The sequence below is a fragment of the Armigeres subalbatus genome, chromosome 2 (genome assembly GCF_024139115.2).
Source record: "Armigeres subalbatus isolate Guangzhou_Male chromosome 2, GZ_Asu_2, whole genome shotgun sequence".
NCBI classification, from domain to species: domain Eukaryota; kingdom Metazoa; phylum Arthropoda; class Insecta; order Diptera; family Culicidae; genus Armigeres; species Armigeres subalbatus.
In genome coordinates, this window is record NC_085140.1 from 400,733,744 (window position 1) to 400,750,981 (window position 17,238).

General features: G+C 38.7%; 1 protein-coding gene across 3 annotated transcripts in view; it reads left to right on the top strand.

Annotated features, from left to right (window-relative positions):
- Positions 1-10,885: 10,885 nt before the first annotated feature.
- Positions 10,886-17,238, top strand: part of LOC134213288 (alpha-tocopherol transfer protein-like) — a 39,509-nt gene continuing 33,156 nt past the window's right edge. Inside the window, exons 1-2 of one of the 3 annotated variants that reach the window (XM_062692196.1) lie at positions 10,886-11,177; positions 11,250-11,610. The gene's annotated coding sequence lies outside the window, so the exon portion shown is untranslated. The remainder of the gene's footprint in view (positions 11,178-11,249; positions 11,611-17,238) is intronic. The other 2 variants (XM_062692194.1, XM_062692197.1) reach the window with 2 other exon arrangements.

Here is a 17,238-nt window from a genome sequence, read left to right on the forward strand (position 1 = left end):
AGTTTTCGAAAGGAAAGTGCTGCATACCATCTATGATGGGGTGCAGATGGAGGACGGTACGTGGAGAAGGCGAATGAACCACGAGTTGCATCAGCTGTTGGGAGAACCATCCATTGTTCACACCGCGAAAATCGGACGCCTGCGGTGGGCCGGGCACGTAGCCAGAATGTCGGACAATAATCCGGTGAAAATGATTCTCGACAACGATCCGACGGGCACAAGAAGGCGAGGTGCGCAGCAGGCAAGGTGGATCGATCAGGTGGAAGATGACTGGCGGACCCTCCGTAGACTGCGTGGTTGGCGAAGTGTAGCCATGGACCGAGCCGAATGGAGAAGACTCTTATATACCGCACAGGCCACTTCGGCCTTAGTCTGAATAAATGAAATGAATGAGCTTCGAGCTTTTGAAGTTCTATCATCTGGACCTTTTCAAATATTATATTTCATAGAATGCTTGGATTCAGATTTCATTTCTTCAATATAGGGGAACTGTTCCGATCTCCATCTCACTGTACATAGACCTCTTCATGTTTTCAAAAAGTATCAAAAATTCAATCGGTCAGCCCAGAATCACAATTCTTATGCTAAAATAAGTCTCCTGTCAAATTTTCAGCTAATTCGGATAAAATTTCGAGGTGGCTCAAGTCGATTTAGTGTTTTTGGGCTATTTTCAATTTTAGAAAAAATCTAACAAGAGATATAAACGTCGAAAACTATCGCAACAACCTCTATACGAAAGCTTTTGGTGTGCTCTACAAGTCTTGTGAACATTGCGATTCGTTCCGTTTTGTCCATGTTGAAGTGATTTTCAAGCTTTTAAGTGCATACAAATACTGTTTCCCCCAAAAGTCGATGTTCTACAAAATTCTTGAGTTTATGACAAATGATTGGTTATTTATTATATTATTATTCCCCTTTTTTCCCTGGACATTTGAGTAATAAAATTGCTCATGTGCGATTTACCGTTAAATTAATACAAATTTCAGAACCCTTTCATACAAAAAACGTTACGAGACGGTGGTGGGTGGGGGTTGAAAATGGTCAAATTTTGCGTTATGTAATTTGTGAATGGACCCTAAACTGTGAAGCTATATCTTACATCGTGATAATGATTCTGACCATATAACATGTTGTTTTTGCCTTTCTCGTACAACAAAGTTGTACCGAAAGGCTATCATTTCACTCCAAAATCGAACTTTTTATAGAAGTCTCGGAGACCCACGATGTTATATACCAATCGACTCAGCTCGTCGAACTGAACAAATGTCTGTCTGTCCGTGTGTATGTGTGTGTGTGTGTGCACACGAAAACCGAAAAACATTAGCCACTTTTTCATATAGTAATTCTTAACCGATTTTCTCGCAACAAGTTGCATTCGACAGGGGACAATCCCTTGTTGATCACTATTGAGTTTTATAACGATCGACCATTGCGTTTAAAAGTTATTTGGAAAATGGAATCGAACTATATAAGCGCCATATAAGGTTGGTGTCTTGGCTAAATGCGAGAAAGGCAGTATCACCACTCGGTGAATTAAGTTGGGTTTTTATTATGCGGACAGTTATCTTTCCAAGAAATCAAGCGTCGATGGGCGTGTGGTCTACACAGAAAAAAATTCCATGGTAACGGTTACTATTTTGTAGACTACGCCATGTTTTTAAAACAACCACAAATTTTCAGTTAAATTAACCACGCATTCGGACAAATTCACCACTGATTCAGTTCATGCAACAACATCCCACCAGGACCACAGTTGATTTTTACTGCGCGCATCAAGGCGCGCATGGTAAAATCAAACGGAATTGTTGTCTGCTAAAAATCGTCGGTGCGTATTTTTAAATTAACCCTCGGAATGGTAGTTTCGACCGCAACATTTTTTTGCGTGGACATACCGGCCTGCCGACCCCGTCGCACACTTAAAAAAATTGACCGAATTCGGTTAAATTTTAACCGAGTTTTTATCTGCTGAACGCTCGGTTGTCTGCTTGGTTCAAGAGTTAACAACCGAGCACTCGTTAAACTTTTCAGCAAGCCCTTTCTGTCAAAACTATCGAAAAAACTCGGTTCATGGAAAAACCTCGGTTGTTCAGTTTTCTTCAAATTTTACCGAGAGATGTCAAATAAACCGAAAGTTCGGTAGCAATAACGGAATTCGGTTCCCAGGGTCACGCACAAATATGTAGCTGTTTATAATTAGAAGAAAATATGCTCTTTCAAATCAATTTTCAATCTTATTTTTATTTAGTAAAGATAAAAAAATACATAAAATTCATATAACGTTAAGAAAAATCATGGAATTAGTTCAACTTTAATCACCACACCAACACATAACCACAATTCAAGCGCAACGGCAACATCCAGCTGCATTGTAGCCAAGATTGATACGATCCTAACAGAGGCTGGATCCTCTAAAATAGTCTTCATCTGCCTGGAATTAGAAAAACATGATTACCTCATATATGAGTGATGTGTAATTTACTTTACATTTATCGACTCCCTCACGCTACCCAATGTATTCTTGGTCTTGATCTCCATACTGAAATTAGTTTTCCATGTTCATTGTTTTAAAACTAGTTACATGAAAACTGTGAGAAAGAACTTGGGACAAAAAGAAATGACTGACAGTTTCTTTGACCTTACTTGACTGATGCGTCAACCGAGTTTTTCAGTTTCGATATAGGTCAAAACGGTTTGAAACCGAGTATTCTCGGTTTTAATGAACCGAGCTCGTTCATACAATCGGTTAACCGGAGTGTTCGGTTTATCTAGCGTGCCGAACTGTCATATTATCAACAATAATACCGATTCTCGGTTGAATTTTAAAATATATGTTAGTTGTTTTGCTTTTAACCGGTTGTTCGGTTCTTTATTGGTGAACCGATCTGGCCCGGTTAAAAAATACAACCGAAGTCGGTAATAATTTCTAAGTGTGCGTTCATGGTTCGAACCGAGTCTGCCGCACTTCACTTTTTTCAAATGAAAATCATCATTCATAAGGCAACATAAATATTGAAATTCATACCGATTCCTTGTGGCAAATTTTCATAAGGCGTTTGATTGAAAATCATACGTCCATTTTCCTCAGTGTTTGCCGCGTTCACGTCGTTCACACTGAAACCAAGTTTACAGTAAATTTAACTATGATCGTGTAGTAAAAATAACAATTCATGATGTTGTCAAAATAACAACATAGTTTTCAATAACACTATCCAGTTTTCCGCGAGCGGTAATGGCCGCCAGCTTGCCTGCGGGTTAGTCTCTGATTTGACGTTTCTGGAGGTCAACTGCACCCACTATTCGAGCATTTTGATCAATGTGGTATATAAGAAGGCTTGAATTCACTGAATCAGCACCTTCTTATATGCAATATTGGTCAGATTGCTCGGAGCGGTGGGTGCAGTTGACCTCCAGAAACGTCAAATCAGAGACTAACCCGCAGGCAAGCTGGCGGCCATTACCGCTCGCGGAAAACTGGATTGCCGATTTCACCAATTTGAAGAGTTATGTGTAGATTGTGATTTGCCCGCATCTTTTTCTCACACCCACTCTCATTTCGGCATGATCAATTTTTGTTACTGAAATTTACCCAATTCTAACCCATTACTCGTTAGTCACATGTAAGCGTGTACACTAAATCGATTCCCGCCATGATTTGACGTCTATTTGTTTTCAGATTGGGTACTCACACTCAAATATTATGCACGGAAAATCAAACTTTTTTGAGTGTATTGAGTGTGAGAAAAAGATGACTGTGAGAAAAAAAATCTCGCAGAACTCTTATAAAGTGCAAAAAGCGCAATATGCTGCCGTGGTATAATTGACCACTTAGGGTGAAATCAGGAGTGATTCAGTTTCATTCTAAATTTTCGACCACTATTCTAGTTTGAATCTGGAGCAAAATAGAACAAACTCGCTGGTTTCCCCAGCACTGTTCTATTCATGTCTTCAAATTTTCAATTAATTTAAATCATTATGTTACTGCCAAGAAAGGCGCCGAAATTGCAAAGTGGACTGATCCGTAGAAGAAATGACGCATTCATCCACCAAACCAAATGAAAAATATTTTAATCTCGTGATTCAATCGTGGTTCAAATCTGCAGAAAATAGAACGGAGCGTTATACCAGTTTTATTTTTTGACAGTTGACTGGTATAAAACTGAATCTAGAACAGCTGCTGGGAAAATTCATGTTTCAGATTCATATTCAAACTGACAGCCCCGAACGATTTGAATCACTGCTGATTTTACTCTTACATGGTTAGACTAACAACATCTGTTCTTGTTCACTCGATTCACTTTTTTCCACATTTCACGCCATCTTCCCCGACCAAAGAGTGTAAACATTGCGATTTCTTGAGAATCTGATAAGTTTTATATTAAAATGAGTGCCTATAGCAATTCTCGAACGGTTGAAATTGCTATCGACGATATAGTTGTAGAAACACAGCTTGTTGATAGTTCGTATTAAGCAATGTTTTAGAAAACAAATTTACTTGTTTTTCCTTTCTGCAACCCGTGAAATGGTAGCTGATAATGGACAACTGGATTCACCAATTCACTCTACTTTGAAAAGTAAGATCATTTTTTGTTATTTTTTATTGAATTCATATATGATCCTTTCGATATAGGACGGCGGAACATCATGCGGTCATTTATGAAGCGGTCCTGGTATATAATTTCCAGTCGCGAAGTGGACAGGCAATGAGCACATTCTTGAGAGAGACCTACATCTTTGGGAAAAATTTCCAACGAGATCTTTCTATGAACGCTTAGAAGAATCAATAAATATAATATGTTTATAATAATTGATTATATCAAGACAAAATTTTCAAAACGACTTATCTGCTTTTGTAAACAAAGATTCAAACGACGATTTGACGAATCTGATAGCTCTCCCACGCATACCAACACCATCAACAGGTAGCGGAAACCTCCATCTACCTATTGGTGGTGCTGATTTGTAAAAATCAGAATCTGAACATTTGTCATAAATTTGCACGCTGAGATTTCTTCAAGCAAGTTGTTCGAACAAAACATAAATCAAATCATATGATATTTGATGCTTACAACAAACGACTTCCGGTTAGTTTTAGAATTTATATTCACTTACGAAATGGATCTGTAGTAGAACAGTCGGTCGATCCTGCCGGGCGGCAGAGGGAGAAGGATGAACAGCACCAGTCGCGCAGTCGGTAGGTTGGGCCCGAACGGGTAGGGCGGCACGTCGGTGACGTGTGGTGGCGCGATGCGACCGACCGGTGGAAGCGGGTCACTGGGACAGTAACGACGATGAATAGGTGGCAGGCAGGATACGGCAGTAACACTCAATCGCGTCTTGTAGGGAGGGGTAATCTTTCACCGATGAAGGGCGTCACGTGGAAGGTGTTCACACAGAATGGCGATAAGCTGGTCAAATAAAATGGTTTCCGGCACCCGGCGTCCCTCCACGAGCCGTTGGTTTGGGCTACCTAAGCCGCTCGAAATGGTAACTACTGCTGGTAAACAGTGGCCGCTCGAAGCGGAAACCCAAAACTGGTTGACGAGATTCAATGGCCGCTTACGGAAGGTCGCCTCTCTAAACGAGTAGCTGGTTCGTGCTTGCAATCGCCGCTCGAGGGCGGAGGATAGAGTAGGCTGCACGGCTATTTGGTAGGGCGATGACTGAACGGGTCTAATCGTAATGGCGGCAATGGCGACCAACGCCTTTCCGGTTTCGGTAGCCGACTTGGTCCGGGGCCTTCCTCGTACAAAAGTTGCTGCACTATCTCGGCACTACCACGTTATCGGTGCAGTATCGTATGGCTGTTAGCTTATTCGCTTGACTTCAATTACTCGATCTTTTCAGAAACACTTTTTCCGATCCGCTTGGGCGTACAGTCGAAGACCTCTTTTCCCTCGTTTTTCGCGCGAACCCTCCAGATCGATCCGTTTTCCTCCACGTTCCTTCCGCCATCCATCGCAGCCGTGATTTGTCATCCCGTCGGCTACCAAAATTCATCCACCAATCCAGGATTTATTTTACTGCCCAACTTGGTAACCATGCCACACGCGAATAGCGTTCTAAAACCTAGCCCTCCTTCTGAATGTAACCAAGCAGTAAAAATCGCAAGTAAAATATTTTCACTTTTACAATGAATAACTTGTAACTTTTATTGTTACAAAGTACTCGAGTAGCATAGTATATGTTGGATAACAAATCTAATCTCAAAATTAATTTAGCGTTCCAAAATTACTCTTTGGTGAAAAATCCGAGCAACATATTAGGTTTTGTCCGGCATTTTTATGGGGGCCCGCCACTGTGCGTCGTTGACTATGTCCATCCTGCTCCTTAATACACCTTTGCACCAATCAATAAATCAAAATTCATTTATTTGCAGTTAAAAAAAAGGAACATTTTGGCGAAGCAAAACGCCGTAGTGAGACTAACCTACAATGTACTATGCGCCTCCACGAACTTTCCATACGTCAGAATATTGAATAGCTAAAACTGCCAGCTAAAAGGCGTTTTGCATCATGTGTTTTCCGGGAACAGAATATCACCACTTTTTTTTTAATGATTTACAAATTTAAGATGGCATCAGCTAGATATGTTTATTAATTTTTGGATCTCGGAGACGAGCCAGCCTCGGGCTAAAAGTCTCCTTAAGGACATAGTTGGAAGAGTACCACAATGGCAGTCAATATGGCACCGGACCTTCCACGGGTCAACCCCATACCTCCCGCACTCCTCTCCCACCAACATTCGGATGCATCGAACAGCATCGAATAAAAGTCTAATAATGAAAATACTAACCTGTTCACAGCATATTTATTCACTTCCTATGATAATGGACATGTTTATCCAAAGGGTCCTTTGTATTTCGGCTTCACTTCTTCTCAAAGGGCACGCAAAAAATCAAGTTTTTACTCACTTTTCTGCACATAAGCAGCCCGAAATGTTGATGGAATGCAAATTAAACATCACTTTTCGAAATCAGTTACTTGTTTAAACCGAAAACTTAATATAAACTGCTATTTTTGCCCGAAAAAAACGATTAAAAACTGATCGCGGAGCGAATGTAAACACCGCGGTGCACCGGCACTGGCAGCAGCAAACTAATAAGTAGGGTGGTTCAAAAAATAATTTTGCTCCGCCACGCTCAGTCGATTATGATTTATAAATTGGGTGTCATCCAATGGTTTAGGCTGGTTTGAATAGAGGCTTACCGTGCACAGGTCGTTTCAGGTTTGTATGAAAGTTGATATGCTGAGGTTGAATTTAACATTATTCTGATTCTGGCACTCCGTCATTGGGCGCTAGCGAGGGAGGAGACCATATGACTGGATGAAATATTCAAGAGCTTCAACTCCATAGACAATCCATATTAAATGGTCGTTCCAATAGTTGGGAGTCGATTTTAATCGAGGTAGCGAATCTATCGCATGATAATTAGGCTTCTCAGAAGGCATCAGTGATTTTGCAGCGTGCAATTCAACAAAAAACCCAGAATTTGTCTGTGATATCTATCGCACCAGGGGCAGATACTTCTAGTCTAGTCTAGTCTACACTATCGCACCGGGGGCAAATGCTTCATACAAAAAGTATTACATAAGGGTGAGTGGGGTATAAAATGCTATATTTGCGTTACGTAATCAATGGATCTTTCCTGCGGTGCGATTTTCGTTCAGTGAAGTCTCTGGAATGTTGCTTTCAGCTATGTGGGTTCTCTTTTCGCCAGCGTTTGGAGGGGAGGCGCCGTAGCCAGTGTAATAAAAGGTTTAGTTTCCCATACTAGTTTTCATACAAACTTGAACCGGCTTGCGCTCAACCAGTTTTTGTTCAAATCGGTTTTTTGAGGACACTCGGAGCATGGGACGAAATCGAGTGAGCGTGGTGGAGCTGGGTCGTTTTTTGAACCACCCTACTAATATTCTTTGTTATTTTATAAATACGACACCAATACTACTACAGTATATGACAGTTTTTATTGTACCAATACTTTCAAAGCTTTGTTTTGGTACTCAACCCACCTTCACCTTAATAAAGACAACAACAAAAATTTGGATTAGGTAAAAATACCCATATAAAGCCTGTCCACGTTAAATTTCGGATAGTCAAATGATAATCAATTTGAATGAGAGCTAAACCATACTGTAAGCAGCAGTAGCGTTAGCGTTAGCGTTGTTACGGTATACTTCGTAGATTGGACACTAGTGATACTCATGTTTCTTATGGAATCCTTATCCAGATTGCTATCGGAAATCAAGGTGGGGAATTACCCTTGATTCCAATCTAAGATAAAAATGGCATAAGCATGAGGATTACTACTCCCGGCCACGCCCATCTTTACCATAACTAGGGATAGGAAAGGAAATGTTGATGCAGAACTTACTTAACGAGAGGCCCCCGACTTGGCGACGCCCTCATAAGTTCTACGGAGTTGGTGGTTGGGTAGGGTAAGGTAGGTCATGGAGGTTTGCCTCAAGCTGGCAATTCGACCCACAGACTATGTTGTTTACCTGTTTTTATTTAAACTCTTTCCAGCCGGCTGTCAAAAGAGTATGCTAATATCGATTTTATTTACAGTTTATTCTTTAAATTATTTACAGGCGATTTCTTAACCTCAATATATCAACAACTATCCGTTGAACAAATCTAAATTTACCAAATTTGTACTTTCTGCTCAGTGAGCAAAACGATTCTTCTAGGTTCATTGAATACAAAAATCAAACCATGCCTTTCAAAGATAATTATAATAAACATTTTACAAAGTTTTATTTGAAGTATTTTCGCGATTTTTGATATTAAATTCAATAGCGGCCTAAATGCACCACCAAAAAAAAAAATTGCATTGATACTTCGGCGGTACACTAATCGAAGAAAACTGACGAAAAACTACTCAGAAGAATGCTAAGGACTCCCTACAAACTTCTTTGATTCTACTGGACCCGGGCAGAAGCCATGAACAGAATAACAAAACATGATATGGACTTGATTGATATAAGAGATAAAAGAACAGGCAACAATATCAAAAATTTGCACCGAAATATCATTTAAATATCTCGATATGCTATGGATAAGAACAAACTAATGGCACATGATATTGATCACTTATTACAAATAACATAACTTGATCTTCTAATGATATTTTAGTGCAAAATTTTGATATTATCGTCTGATCTTTTATCTCTTATATCAATCATGTCCATATCTCATTTTGCTATCTTATCAATATTTGATATTATTGAGCTATTTTCGTCTACTCGGGGAACCATTCGGTTAAATTCACGAAAATGTTTAAAATAAAACTAAAATGAAGGACACGCCAAGTTTAAATGAAATCACAGAATCATGATTCAAAATGTTTTTCAATGTAAGCAAAAAACTACATTACAGTGATTACAGGTATAGAATGACGTGAATTAGTTTCGGAAATCCAAGAAAACATTATTACGGTGGCCAGGTTCAATTGAACTTAAGTTGTTTGAACAAAAAAATCTCTGAAACATGCTGAACCCTTCACAGTTCATATCTATTGAAGCTCCAAATGAATATTTAGCCGCATGTGTCTAAGTACCTACCGAGCTATGGTGAAATTACTAAGTGATGATATGGCGGGTAAACCTTATCAAAATTTAACATCTATGCAACTTTTTTGATATGAGAATAATTCTAACAGTGCCTGAAACCAACAGCTTCAATGAATGAAGATCAATTCTTTTTCCATGAAAGTTGTTGGTTTAGATCACTTTCACAGTATATGGCTAATATCATTGCGAGAATAGCAATAGCGATAAGTTGGAAAGCGCTCACCGAAATCCAGTTGATGCTTTTGTCCAGTTAATCGATGGATAATCTCCCAATCTTCTCTTCTAGTGCTTGTTCCAGATTCCGACTAGTGCATGCCTGTTCCAGCTCTCTCAACCATACTGTAAGCAGCAGTAAATCAAAAAGTTCGAATCAAACGATCAAAATCCGTACAGCTATTTTTTAGCTAAATATTTAAATTGAAGTAGACTGATTGACTATACTACCACTGTGAATAGTTCAATACGCACCTTGAGAAGCGATCTATTCGATTTTTACTCCGCTTATCTTATGTAATGATTCGCAATTAGCGATTAAACCACAGTTCCTTTGGGGCAATTATGCTCTACCAACCGCAAATAATGGCGGCAGAAACTACGACCTTGATGAGTGACAATTTGTTTTTGATTTTTGTTGTTTTAATTTGAAAGCCTACTTTCCATTTCGAGAACCTAAAAGCTTACTGTCAAGTACCTGAATAAGATAAGATAAATGATTTCTAAATGAATTACAATTAACCCCCTTTAATTTTTTTGATATTTCACACGGTATTTGTTTAACCAAGGGATATTGTAACCATCCCACACCCCATCATCCTTCGCCCATTTCATGCATGATACATTAATTGAACGTATTTTGATGTAATTTATGAAAATGTTATATATTTGTTGATTTGTTAAAGAAATGTGCCTATACTTTGTTGAACATTCTAAAATATAAAGGTGACGCACATGGATAAAATAAAATCAGATGTATTTACAAAGTGCCATTTATCCCTTAGTTCAACCCACGCTAATAAAGCTCATGCGCCTTGCAAGTAAGCAACCAGATAAACGTCACTATAGACCCAAATGCTATAAAACTCTCACGTTGTTGCTATAACCGCGCTTCACTCGCACACAAAGCATCGCGAAATGTCACGCTGACGAGCGGGCAAGGATGCATGACAGGCATTGCGATTTTCCCCATACCACCCCAAACCTATGAAAACATTTTCCCGCCCTGCTGAATGCTACGCCGCCGTCCCAGAGAGTATGTGAGCTGAGCACCATTCGAAATGGGAGCAGCAAATGTTCACCGATGGCCGAAACTGTTGTTAGTTAAATCGTAGTGCGAATTTAGATGCCATTCGGTTCGGACGCTCAGCGGTTATCGGTCGAGTGTGAGGTGGGCTTCCTTACCTATTGCTTGAAGTGAGCTGGTCACAGGATCAGTAAGTTTATAATTCACGGTCACCAATACTGCGTGGTAAGGGCTTTCGCAACTCATTTCGTATCTAGCCAAGCTCTATCGAGGAATGGTGGAAGAGCCATTGCCGCTACCGGAACCATATGATTTGGTGAGCACGTGTTCGTGAGAAGCTGTGAATGAAATTGCGGTACCCCCCTTAGGTTAGTTATCCTGTTGGTGTTGGTGTTGGTGCTTAACTGGGGGATATATATATATTTTCCTTCGTCCTGCAGGAAACGTTTTCGCTCGCAAAATAGTGCGAAGGTTAAACAAGTGAAAGTATTGAATTTTTGGGAGGAAACGTGAAAATTTAGCTTTGTAATATGGATGGGAAATTATGCTTTTATGCAGTTTATTGATCGTGTTGTTGAAAGGTGCATAACGTGTATTGACAATGTGCTCTAGAATAGAATACTCGGAAGAATAGAATGTAAAAATAGTATTCGAGGGACAGGTGTGGCACTTGATGTTGTGAATTCTTGAACCAAACATCGACAGTCTCGGATTATCATTGAGCATACCAACTGCATCGATTTGATACGGATTTGGAGATAACAAGGAGACTAATCGGAAGCTGGATGGAGCATCTTTGAAGTGAGTGATGTGAATTGATTTTCGTACGTGGCGTCTTGCTTCTCGAATATCGTTATAATCTAGACCATCCCGACCAATGACTAGCAGAGATTCTCAAACTACGGTACCGGCACACTTGAGAACATTCATAATTTAGCTTGAATTAAATTGAGCTTGAGCTTGAGCTTGATTGACTGCTCGTAGTTGCTACTCCATTATGACCAGATCAGCTGTTCTTGCACAGGGAACCAACAGATGTTTGCTTGGGACTAGCACACATCTTCAATGTACAAGTAATGGTGATCTCATTTGTTAGGTCATACTGGCGCCTGCCACGTCAGAATGCTAGTCAATGTAGGGAAGGGGGAGGAAATGATTATGCAATCACTCGCCCACTGCAAGCCGAATATACCTCTGCACTTGCCACGAGTTCATGCGGAATTTTTTGGAATTTCTGGGTTAGGTTGGAGAGGCAGAGGTCCGTCTTGGTTAACGAGCTGCCAATGTGATAGATAGGAGAAGATAACTAATGGAATTTCTAATTTGATGTAGGAAACGAGCTCTATAGTTCATTTCCATTCTAGCAGATTACTGTTAGAATACTCAAGTTGAAGGTATAGGAATAGTAATGGAAACGGTATGGAAGTCCATTTCCAGTTCTAGCGATTGCTAGAACATCTTCTATATAATAAAAATGAAATGGTCTGTGTTCGTATCCGCATAACTCGAAAACGGGTGGATGGATTTTCTTTATCACTTCAGCAGATATGTTCGTTATCGTTTCCGACGGGTTTATATGATATTTCCTCAGTCGAAAATCATCAGTAAAATGAGTAAATCGTGAAATACTTAAATTAAGATTCGTATGGAAATTTCACAACGCGCATTTTCGCCTACTATGCAGGACAACGTCTGCCGGGTCGACTAGTGAGAAATAAAGAGAAAGATACAAAGTAGGAGAATGGAACGGACCTGGGATTGAACCCACGACCTCCTGCGTATGAGGCAGAAGCAGTAGCCATATGATTACCAAGCCCGCTAATAATTTAGCTTGAATTAAATTAATAAAAAACAGTAACTGGTCTTTATTTGAGATCCTATGGTCTCTAGTTTGCCTTGCCAATAAATTCGGTTAATTCGGAGTCTTCTGTTAGTTCATATTCGTCCAGTCAAAGCTTCCTGATTTCCTGGATACACAAAAATTCATGTAAGGTCGTAGAAAAATATTAAACCAAAAATTTGTCCTGGTGCTTTTCGAACTTTTTATAAATAATTAACTGACTCGGCGAACTTTGTCTCGCCAAAAATTGATTTTCTGATTCAGGTTGTTGCGTACATAATTTATCTAGAGAACTACCGGTAGTTTTCGTGATCGTCATATGAAAGTGAAAACAGATGCATTTTCTTTTTGAATTGACCAAATGTAAATATAGCGGGCTCCCAGTCACATTACAAGCAGTCAGTTTTAATAGATCTGTGTAAATAGTCAATAAAATGATTATATTGTTCCTGATTTTCGAGTTAGAAGTGATATTGTTTAAGAAGAAACAGCTTGTTTACAATAGTTTAATGCGCTTTTATGAAATAAAAATCTGTGAAAATTTGGCGGAATTCCTTTCATTGATTATGTTTTCTATGAAAGCGGGAGAAAATAAAATGTAAATATCACGTGACCTCTCTCAATGAAAATGAAAATTTCAGTACTGATCTAGAGAAGAAGGGTTCTCCAGAATGATTTTACAAATTGATCTTTCCATGTTCGAATGATAATGCCAACTTCGTGTTATACAGATGACTGAGGTTTGAAATTCCTGTACAACACCATTTCATCGAAAAGATGTTGTTAGTTTCATTATAAAATTTGTCCACCTAAAATAGAAAAAAAAAAAACGAATATAAATTAGCAAAAGTTGAGCTGCTTATTCTTGAGTTATGCGCGGTCGTAGCAATGCCAACTCCCCGTGATCGAATATGGCATGCCAGTCTGGGAGAGCTGCGCTAGAACCCATCACATAAAACTTCAACGAGTCCAAAACAAATTTCTGAGGATGATCCTCAACGCCACTTCTAAGACAAGAACATCCAAGGTCCACCATCTGGCTGGGATAAAAACGTTTAGGGTCCGTTGCGTCACATCTGACAAGTCATCCATTAGGGCACTTGTTGCAATCTAGGTTATTAAATTGTAGTGTAAAGTATTCCAGTTTTATCATAACATTTTTCCACGTAAATAGAAATTCGCAAAAATTGGGCTGTCTATTCTTGAGTGATGCGCGGTCGTACAAATGCCTTTTTGTTTTGTTTACGGGGTACTTTGATAGTTTTATTTTGTAGTTTTTAATTGTTCGGATTTTTAAATGTTTTTAATGTCGATCAATAATATAAACTTTCATTTATAAAAAATACTGAAAATACTGAAAATTGAGTACTTTTTGTTCCTCCGTGTTTATGCTCATACACCTTTGAAGGGTGAAATATTTGTAGTTTAGTATTTTTCCACAACTAACTTTATTCAATAGAAGACTATAGTGGTGAATGTTACAAGTTCTTACACAAATAATAAATAAATAACCCAGAATATTTAAAAATTGCAATATGTCAGCATAGAATAAGAATTTTAAACTCTAAATATGTTGAAAATATGAATAGATTCGAGAAATTATTTTATTGGATGGAAAACTCGAAAAACAAAATTCAAATAATCAAAATGTGAAATTAATGAAATCGCGAATTTAATTGCCCAAAACGTGTTCAGATCGATTTTAGGAAGCAAAATTGTGATTTTAGTGATTTGATTAGTTATTTATAGTAGAAAATACTTTGTATCTTTAAATGTATTTTTATTCACGTAATAGAAAAGCAAATTTTAAATCATATTTGAGGAACGAATGTCTGTTTGGTTGGTAAGAAATACTCTGAAAAAAAACTTATTTAATTTTTAACTATTTTGTCATTCTTTTACTAACTGTATTATAATATATTTATTGTATATATATATATATATATATATATATATATATATATATATATATATATATATATATATATATATATATATATATATATATATCACAAAGAAACATGGCTCCGTAAAGTGTTATACACGCCTGAGCCTACCAAATAAACGAAATTGTGAACCGCTGATCTAGACAAAAGCCAATGCAAGGCTCATTTGAAGCGGTGAATTGGTGCCATCCGACGAAATTAAATTATAATTATAAGACCGATTTTTCGTCGCCGGTGCTCCACGTTATAGGAAGAAGCGAAAATAAGAATACAAATTATTTGCGGCGTGAGACGACGCCGTCACCAAGATGAAGCGGAAAAAATAACGCCTATCACTGCCGTAGGTGGACGCGACTAACATTAGTGATCTTTTATTTTCTTCTGCGTTATAGGCATTGCATTCCCCAACTGGGATATTGCCAACCCAAAGTTAGTGCGTGTTCAGCACTTCCATCACTCTTATGTACTGGGTCGTCTATGCATTAGTGCAGCATGTAACTAGCAAAGATATGTGTTTTGGAAATTCGAACTGCGAACCACTTTATGAGCAAGCATCTTGGTGCTGTGCTACAGAACATATCATTGCGAATTTTGCTGGTGATGGCAAATTTCGTTGTTTAAAAAAAATTGGAAGACCTATGCGATACACAGAATGACACAAAACTGTACGTCAGCAGGAGGTATAAAATCTGCAAAACGTGTGACACTTTTGTCACAATGTTATTATCGTAAACTGCTGAGTGGGGAAGTATTGTAACGAGATGCGAAAGTGAAAAGGTCGAGATAAATGATGGATAACATATGTTTTGTGAGATTAAATTCAAGTTCTGATAAATAATATTTTATTGAAATCTAATAATTTTCATATTTAAAAAATATCAAATACATTTCAAAGTATCAAAAGTGTATCGAAAAAATCAACCGTTACAAACACACAAGCTTCTTTGTAATACTGTATAGAGTAAAAAAGAAAAAAGGAGATATTTTTGCGTTTCTCGTACAACAAAGTTGTACCGAAAAGCTATATGATCACTCCAAAAACGAATATGTGATAGGAGGCCCGGAGACCCATAGTGTTAAATATCAATCGACTTAGCTCGACGAACTAAGGTGATGTCTGTATGTGTGTGTATGTGTACAAATTTTGTAAACACACTTTTTGGTTTACAACACGTGTGGGGACTCGCATCCAATGGGGAATCCTGTCCCATTTTTTGCTATTGAAATAGGCCCGATCGAACTATGGGATCAGAAGTAATGGCCAAAATACTATTTTTTATGCCAAAAACACGCTTAAAAATACTCATATTGAGGATTTTTTTTTTCGAGAAAGGCACCAACACGGCTAGGTGGATTAATCATGGTTTTGCTCGGAAGCTTACGTCAAACTACCAGATTACGCCAGATAGTGACCAGATTACGCCAGCTTTTTTGAGCTATCAGCCACCTTCAATCAGCGATTTTTCACTGTAGCGAGTATCGGGGAGCGAGCTACTGGGATTAAGGTCACTCCTGACAGAATCCAAGTTTCAAAGAGCTCGCGTTTTCGGGGGCACACCACTCGATAAGGAAGCAACGCACAACTGTCATTTTTATTTTTTCGCGCATGTTGCGACGCAGCAAAGCTGAATCAACAAAAATGACAGTTGTCCGCCGCCTCCGTATCGAGTGGTGTGCCCCCGAAAACGCGAGCACTTTGAAACTTGGATTCTGTCAGAAGTGACCTTAAACATCAGGAAAGAAATACCACCATCGGGGGTGACAATGGGTCTGGGGGGTGAGAATGGGTCATTGCTCTCACCAACAGCCTGGAAGTCGGAAAACAAAATCGTTCAAAAAGGTTTCTTATATTTTAGTTTTCTTGCCTTCAGATACATCCAATCAATTATACAAGCAATCTAAGTGATTGAAACAATGACCCATTCTCACCCCCATTCGACCCTGAGAGAGAGAAGACAGCTCGCTTTATTTACGTTCATCCTAATGTCATCGCGATCCAGTCACTGCGAACCGAAAAAGTAAACACAGCGATGCAACTTCAAATGGTCGTAACCAAAATTATTTATTTGACAATTTGTGTTCCCAATTTTTTTTATATCTGCTACAGTGAATTGTACCCGTAATTATCCATGTGAATGATCCCGTATTATGAGAAATCGGTTTTGTTCTTCATTAGGAAGTTCATAACCATTAAAAACAGTTTTTATTGGAGTGAAAAATGTTGATTCCGACGTTATGAAATGTTACTTTGATTTGTTGATTTTCCACGGTTTCCACACAAATAAAGAAGAAGAAGACATAGTACATAATCTCTCAGATTCGACCCATTGTCACCCCCGACGACGGTAACAAAACATTTTTTTTCTCATTTTTATTTCGCGGCTCTACATTCTTGCTACATTTGGACCTGTCTTACTTCCCAGCATTTTCCAGCACATTCCCTGAACATTTTTTTATTCGAGAGGGTTCGAAAAAATTCTTCTAAAAATTTTGTCTCCGGGGGGGAGGGGGTATGTTATTTTATGATATGACTATTATTTGAGTAATATTTTCTGCTTACATCTTCCAAACCAAGCCACTTTCAGGGGTTCTTCCCAAGAGATTGATACTTTTTAGTTAAAAGAGCAGCGGTTCTCAACCTCT